The sequence below is a fragment of the Trichosurus vulpecula genome (genome assembly GCF_011100635.1).
Source record: "Trichosurus vulpecula isolate mTriVul1 chromosome X unlocalized genomic scaffold, mTriVul1.pri SUPER_X_unloc_1, whole genome shotgun sequence".
NCBI lineage: Eukaryota > Metazoa > Chordata > Mammalia > Diprotodontia > Phalangeridae > Trichosurus > Trichosurus vulpecula.
In genome coordinates, this window is record NW_023494377.1 from 4,130,468 (window position 1) to 4,138,831 (window position 8,364).

Consider the following 8,364-nt stretch of genomic DNA (forward strand, 5'->3'; position numbering starts at 1 on the left):
AAGTGATCATCATTTCCTTCTCTAATTGTCTGCTATTCATCTCTTTAACAATCTATGTTAGAATTTTTCCAGGAATCAAAAGCAAGCTGTCTGACTTCTCATTGGAAGATTATCCTCTCTTGGAAAACATTGGCCTTTCTTCAATCCTGGGACCCTTCAACTATCGCTGACTATGACCTAGTGCTCACATATACCTACTCTTTCAAAGTCCAAAGATGAGGCTCATCTGGGTCAGATGACTTAAACTCATCAAGGGCAGTTGGTATTCTCTTCTGGAGCTTATTAAGGAGGCTCCATAGGGTTCCAGAGCTTGATGCATCCAGCATAGTATCATCCACAGACAGAAGCATCTGGCAGACCTTGTCATCTGTTGAGGATAATCCTCTCTTCCATTTGGATTCTGTGCAGGATGTCATCCAAGACAGCAACAAATAGCTTTCAGGAGCATCTATCTTCCTGGTTTGTAGGGGTGTGCTGGAGCCAGCTTGACCCTGGTTGGGAGAGCTGATGTTAAATTTTCAGTGTCAGAATTTACACTTTGGAAATCAGTGAATGGTATATGTCAGGGTTTGACTGATTGTTTTGTTGATTAACTAGACTTAAGAAAGTGATGGAGAAAAATGTTAATAATGCATATTAAATATTAGAGTATGTCATGGGTACACCCCCCTCTGAAAGCTGGTTGTTAAATATTTGCCAGCTCACCCCTGCCTCACTTGAAATGAATAATCAGAGTTATTGAACAAAGCTTTTTAATGACCACATTTATCCTTGAAACAAAGACCCATCTTTTTAGCACCAATATGCTTTCAGTGATACTACGTAGCTTTGAATAATGGAATATCCAAATTGCCAAAGACTGAGAATTTCATGTCAGCTAAAGGGCAAATAAGCTTGGGCTTTGTGCCAGAGAAGAACTGTATACCATGTTTACAGAAAAGGAATCATCAGAGAGTTGTAAGAATGGAAAAAGAGGTGGGACAGTCATATAATGAGAAACAAGGGATACACAACCAGGGCCATGGTCTATTGATATCCCTGAAATATCAAGAGACATAAAGAGAGGTCCAAACACCTTGGGATGAGAAAATACAGTTAAGTCACAATCTACACTGTGGAAAAGGGCATCCACCTTGATGAGATCCCAGACCTGCCAAAATACTGAAAGAATATACTCCATATCATTTTGTATCAAAGTCTCTGCTATTAGTTGTAATTTCTTTTTCATTTGTCTTTATTTCTCTCACATCCTTTCAAACAGAAAGAGAAGCTTCATGGTGTAGTCTGGACTCAACAGCCTCTCAAGCCCCTTCCACTTCTAAATCTATGATCTTGTGAAATTGTGTGGATTTCGTCTCTCTCTCCTGTTTTGATGGTTTACGAATATTATTGATCTGTTTAAAAACAAGGCACCATTGGATTTTTTGAATCGTTCTTTCATTTTCTATTCTTTTGATTGGGCGGGGGGGGGGGGGGGACAACGGTGGGTCCAAATGGCTTTAGAATCACCAAACCTCAGGGGTGAAAGATAACTGAGTAGGTATCTATGTAGCACCATTACCCTTGACAAGATTCCATTTGAGAAAGTCCAGTGATGGGGAGTTCACTACCTCAAGAGGCAGCTCATCCCACTTTTGGGCCACTAGGTGGTGCTGTAGCAGATAGAGCTCCAGGCCTAGAGGCAGGAAGACTCATTTTCCTGAGTTCAAATCTGGCCTCAGACACTTACTGTGTGACCATGGGCCAGTCACTTCACCCTGTTTGCCTCCGTTTCCTCATCTGTAAGATAAGCTGGAGAAGAAAATGGCAGCCTACTCCAGTATCTTTGCCAGAAAACCCCAAATGGGGTCACAAAGAGTCAGACTCGATTGAAATGACTGAGCAACTGGTAGAAGTTTTCCCTTATATGAAGCTTACATAGGGAGTATACCCTCTGGAACCAAACAGAGCAGAATGGTCACATGATTGCCATCAACAGGTGTCTACAAAGAAGTTGCTGGAAGGGCAAGGGAGCCTACTGGATAATATGTGGGATGTGAAGCTTGATTGAGACAATCCTTTAATATAACAGCTTTCTCAACAGGATGCCCACTGGCCTGGGATAGAAGCCTTTCTCCTCCTCCAAGACTTGGGGTTCTCTCCCCAAAAGTGAAGGTATTACCATATATCACCTTTGGCTATGGGAATGAGGATGGACATCTCCTCCTCTCCCTTCTCCCCTCTCCCCACACTTAAAGTAACAGTCTTTAGTTTCTACTTTAATCTGCATGTGCCTGGCTGCAGCTGCCAACATCTGTAGCTCTTTGTTTTTGCTAAGGATACTTTGATTCCAAAGCTCGCACACTGTCTTTGGGTAGGAGACTCATTGGCCCTGGGAAAGTTTTCATTTTTCCCAGAGCAGGTGCCAGGCAATGGAATTGAGAACATGACGTGTATCCCAAGGCCAAGCAATCTGAGGGAAGCCCCAACAGGCAGCCCCTCCCCTGCTGTCCTCCTGGTACCTGGCCCCAGGCCCTGCTCCCACATAGAGAAATGGTGGGAGAGACAGCTCTGGGATGAATGCCACAGCAGTGCCAGGGAGTCAGGATGAGACTAGAGTGCAAGATTTGATTTCCTAGACTGCAGAGGGACCTCAGAGATCTGCTAATCTCTTCCTTTGCTTGGACTAAGATTCAGGCAAGGGAAGATACAGCCAAAGTCTCAAGGAGTGGAGTTGAGACTCAAACCCAGGCCCTGTGAATCCAGATCCAGGGCCCAGGTCACTGCTCCCTTCAACGGGGAGACTGAAGCTGGTTCCAAATTATAATAGGTATCATGAGGTGATAAGCAGCCTTACATAACCCCAAAGTCTGGCTGAAGATATTGATAGGGAGAGGGTAGGGGAGGAGATATACCAGAGACTGACAGGCCTGAGCAAGGTGTGGATACAAATACAAAGGGGGTGGAATAGGGGGAATAAATGGGACAGCGATTCTGCTCGGAAATTGGACAAGGCACAGAGGTCAAGAAAACCAGGATCTGAGGTGTGCAGGAGTGAAGGAGGTGGCCAGCCATGGAGGACACAGAGAGAGGAGCCACAGAGGTGTTAGTGATGGTTCTCCTCTCTTCGCAGCTTTATGGCTACAAAGTGGTCTATTTCACAACAACCTTTTCACACAACAACCCCAGGAGGGAGGGATTTAAAGCATTAGTTGCTTCCATTTTCCATTTTTAAAAATGAGGTTTAGAGAGCCCAGGGTCACATACTTTTTCATTGTTTTCCTGAAGTTTTATTGAGAATTTTTATTGGTAACATTACTTCCACTTCCCAACGCATCCCTCCTAGTGAGCACTCCCATTATAACAGAGAATTAAAAGTAGGAAAAAAGCCAGTTTAGCAAAACTAACCAACATATCAAAATAGTCCGACAAAATATGCAGTGTTCCACACCCATAGCCTCCCACCTCTTTGGAGAAGTGAGCTCTTCTTTGGAACTCAGCCTGACTGGCCGTTACAGTTTCACATGATGCGCTTTCAGTTAGTTTGTTTCTGTGCTTGCCTTTTGCTCTGGTGCAGTCCAGTGTATTGCCATTCTGAATCTTCTTACTTCACTCTGCATCAGTTCAGATAAGTCTTCCCATGATTCTCTGTTGTCATCATGTTCATCATTCTCAGAACCTGGACATATCATATAACATTCATGGGCCACAACTCTGTTTCACTATTCTCCCCTTCAAAGGCCTTCTACTTATTTTTTAAATGCCAAACCCAATACTTTCCCCAGGCAAATTGGCCTTGTCTGAGTTGGAGGGGACCTTAGAGATCTTTTAGTTCAACTGCCTCATTTTACAGATGAAGAAACTGAGACCCAGAAAGGGGACATATCCTCAAGTCCACTTAGTTAGGATTAGGTGAGCTCTAACCACAAGAGACCAAAAAGATGGATGCTGAGGGTGAGGCTTAAACCTTAATGTCTTACCCATGACAGTTTGATTCAACCTGTTTCTTTTTCTGTAAGATGAGAACATTGGACTAGAGCCAGGGGTGGGGAACCTGTGGCCTTGAAGCCACATGAGTCCTTCTAGGCCTCAGGTGTGGCCTTTTGACTGAGTCCAAGTTTTATACAACAAATCTTTTTATTAAGGGGATTTGTTCTATGAAATTTGGATTCAAAGAGCCCCACTTGAGGACATAGAGAGGATTTATTCTGTGAAGTTTGGATTTAGTCAAAAGGCCCAATTTGAGGACCTAGAGGGGATTTGTTGGTGAAGTTTGCATTCAGTCCAAGGGCTGCCCTTGAGGACCTAGAGAGAATTTGTTCTGTGAAGTTTGGATTCAGTCAAAGGGCTGCACTTGAGGACCTGGAGGGCCACATGTGGCTTCAAGGCCGCAGCCTCCCCGCCCCTCTGGACTAGACAAAGTCTAAGGTCTCTTTCCACTCCATTATTCTGGGTTATATATTCTAAGATCCCTTCAAGTTCTGACATTCTTTCTCATTTGTTCTAAGTTCCCCTCCATCTCTAACTTACATATTTTAAGTTACCTTCCAGCTCTGACATTTTATGCATTAAGGTCCCTCCCCTTCCTAACCATCTACGTTCGATGTTCTAAGGAACCAGGTCCCTTCAAGAGTTAGTGCTCTGTTCCAAGGTTCCTTCCTGTTTTCACATTTGATGATCCCTGTTTCAGATGAGGAGAGTACTCCCAAGGAAGTCTAAGAAACTGGCCACCTCCCCCTCTTGCATTCTCCTCCCTTCTAACCCAGTTTCCAAGAACAAAGGAAAGACTTGTTTGTGATTGCCCTCATCAGGTTATGCTGTGGGGTATTAGGCAAATACCCTTTGGCATTTGACTAAGAGGAGATGTCTTGATTCTTGAATTGGTGTTGAGATCCCTGAACTGGATGCAATTGTCTCCATGTTATAACATGAACCTGAATTTTCTTGTCAGGGAGATGAGTTAGGGAACATGTAGGCTGGGGGAGAGAGCTTGGAACTCTCTCTAAATTGGTAGCATGTTCTAGAAAGAGCACTGGACTTGGAGCCAGAGGATCTGGATTCAAATCCTGTTTCAATTCAAATCCTCTCCTGCTTATCTGCTGTGAAAACTTAGATCACAAACCTCTCTGGGACTCAATTTCCTCCTTTGTGATGTAAATAAAAATATTTGATTTACCTTTCAGGGGTGCTATGAGGCAGGCATGTTGTAAATTAATAAGTTTTTATCAGGCATTCTTAATCTGGGGTCCAGTGTAAGAAATGTGAGGAGGAGTTTTGTTTCCACAGAATTGAAGGTGTACTTCCCCCCCTCCCCCACCCCAGCTTTAGTAGAAACCAGGCCTCAGGTCAGTCAGGTGAAAGGTCAGAGTTTTGTACACATGCTTAAATGAGCCATTTGAGGAGAGCATGACATTGGCAGTCAAGGGGTTGTATCTGGCCAATGAAAAGCCTGGTGGGAGATTCAAGGTGAGGGTCTATTAAAGGACTGGCATCCATCTGAGTCCTTTGTACTTTCTCCTGTACTCTGTTCAGGGGAGGTACCCATTTATTCAGGGGGAATAAATGTAAATTATAATTAAAATGTTCCTGACTTCCCAATGAGTCTTGCTTATTCCTAGACAATGTGAGTATGTTTCTAATGGTTGGGGGCTCATCCAGGATCAGAAGAAAGAGGTATTTCACTCATGGAATAGGTGGCGCCCCCACTCTTTTGCGGTGGGCCCTAGTATCTGCAGGTGAAAATTTCCTTCTTCAGACTGCTAATTTCCGTGGGAGTACTTTTCTGGAATCCTTGGGAACCCAGGAATGTGAGTAAAGGGGGAATAGGAAAGGAAAATGGCTATAGACAGCGCAAGTCAGGTGCCTGAGCAAGGTGGGGGAGTCCTGCTTTGTCATGTCTGGATTTGCTTCAAGTTGAGAAATAAGATTTGCTTGGACAGGGAAAGAGCTCTTAAAATATTTGACCTAGGTGAGGAGAATGGATTTCTCCTAGTGCTTTGAAGAAAAGCACTGGTGGGTTGACCCAGGGAAAGTGATTTGGCTGTGAGCAATTGCCATCACTTGAATTCTGCTCTGCACCCTGGAGCAAGCTCTCAAGAAATCCCAAACAAGAAACAGGGAGTCCTTGTGAGGATTGGCTCTGTTGAGTTTGCAGGGTTGAGGGAGGGTAAGAAAACATAAAGGAAGAGAGCTCTTAGAAGTTATGACTGAATTGGAAAGAGAAGAAAGCCGGGAGCTCTGAATTAAGATTTGATTAGGTCCTAAAGGTTTAAAAAGATCTGTGTGTTTACATTAACTCTAACATCAAGCAAAGTGTTTTTAAAAATTGTAGAAGTAAAGGAGGTCTTCTGTATGATGGGATGGTTGCTTTGGGGTTTCAGTGGTCCGCTTAGAATGTAATTAAAAATTGTTGGTCATTTTAACCTTTTAAGTTTTAAGGTAAAAAGAAAGCAGCTGGGAAAAGGAAAAGCCTGGTGAGTATAATATTTTTTTCATTTATTTGAAATGTTTGAGGTAGTTTGGGTCAAGATTAGGAAAGAAAGATTGAAATTGGAGATACAGAGGGTAAAAAGAAAAAAAAGTTTCAGTAAAGATTGGGAAAGAAAGGGATATAGAAGCTGGAAATAAGGGATTTGGGTGGGCTGAGTCCTCGTGGCTCTGGGTTCATATGCTCTTGGCCACCTCCTCCCCCCCACTCTACCTTAGAAGACTGGGTGCGTCTATCAGGAAGCTAAAGAAACTTGTAACCCGATTGGAAAATAGGGATGATTAGTTAGTGATGAAAGGTTTTATTGAATCTGGGTATTGACTATGAGAAAGATTATGATTTGTATAATCATTAAGCTTTGCCTATGTAAAGTATGACTGAATTTTGTTTCCACAGAGATTATATAAAAATATGAAGTCTTACTGTTGGCTAGTGGTAGGAAATTAAACTGCATTCCAAGGAAGCTGACCTTCTGAAAATTAGCATATCTAAAAGGCTGGCTCCTTCGTTCTCAAAGGGATGTAAGGCCCAAAGTAATTTACCTATGGCTGAGATCTTTATTATGGATAATCCTGTGTTCCTCTTCAACTCACCTTTGTCAATCCTCCTCAGCAAGTGAAAGGGATCCCCTTCTCATGCTGAGGCAGACAAAGGAAGGGGAAAACTAAAAATGTTTTAGCTTGGTCGTTTTGCTTGAAAGGGAAGTGGCCCACCTTTTTCAAATTCCTTAGGCCTTTTGTTAATTCAAACCTTTTTGTAAGGCTCTGAAGAATTGGAATCAGGGATTGGAATGCCTAAAGTAGAGTTTGGTGAAAGCTGACCAATGAGGGTCAGGGTGCCAAATTCAAATCTGGATGGTTCTTTTTTTTTGTTATAAACTATTTATTAATAGACAAGGCCAGTGAAGTTGTTTACTTCTTCTTGGACACACCCACAGTGCGACACCTGTGGCCTGTAGTCTTGGTGTGCTGGCCTCGAACCTGGAGACCCCAGATGTGCCGAAGCCCACGATGTGCCCAAATCTTCTTTAGTCGCTCCAGATCTTCACATAGCTTATTGTCCAGACCATTGGCCATAATCTGACTATGTTTTCCATCCTTTACATCTTCTGCCTGTTAAGGAACCAGTCTGGAATCTTGTATTGCCAGGGATTCTGCATGATGGTGATCACATGCTCCACCTCATCTTCAGTGAGCTCACCAGCCCTCTTGGTGAGGTCAATGTCTGCTTTCCTCAGTACTACATGAGCATATCTTTGACCCACACCCTTGATGGCTATGATGGCAAAAGCTGTTTTCCACCGTCCATCGATGTTGGTGTTGAGCAGTCTCAAAATGTGCTGGAACTTCTCAGGGATTATAAGAGACATGGCTGCAATGGTGGTGTGAGAGCCTTCTCTGGAAGAGCCTGGATGGTTCTTAAAGCAAATAATCATATGAAATAAGGTTTTGTTTTTTTATAAGTTCATTCATGGCCAGGCAAATATTTGTAATACCTGGGCCAGAGGCAACAGTTGGCTAGGAGGAGCTGAACAGTGCTAAATAAATAAATAAAATGTATTTAAGGTATAAATGTATTAATATATAAGTACCAGAATTATCAGGATCAATAATTTCAATATGTGATAATCCGAAAATGTAATTGGAGTCATCTTATTTCTAAATTGTATTTTTAGAGTTCTCTTAGGCTGTAAAATTTGAGAGACCTTTGTGAGGTCTGAATTTTGTTATATGAATTGATCTTTTAAAAAAGGGTGTGATAAAAATGTAATAGTTTGAAACTGTTATGTTTGGTTATGCAAGTTTCTAAATACATAAAAATGTTTAAGGCATTAAATTTGTATGGTTCAAACATATATTTGCATGGTTTAAATGTTGTTAAGAATTGTAAAAAATGAT

At 42.4% G+C, this 8,364-nt stretch overlaps 1 pseudogene; it reads right to left on the minus strand.

Annotated features, from left to right (window-relative positions):
• Positions 1 to 7,351: 7,351 nt before the first annotated feature.
• Positions 7,352 to 7,835, minus strand: LOC118832988 (annotated as a pseudogene).
• Positions 7,836 to 8,364: the final 529 nt, after the last annotated feature.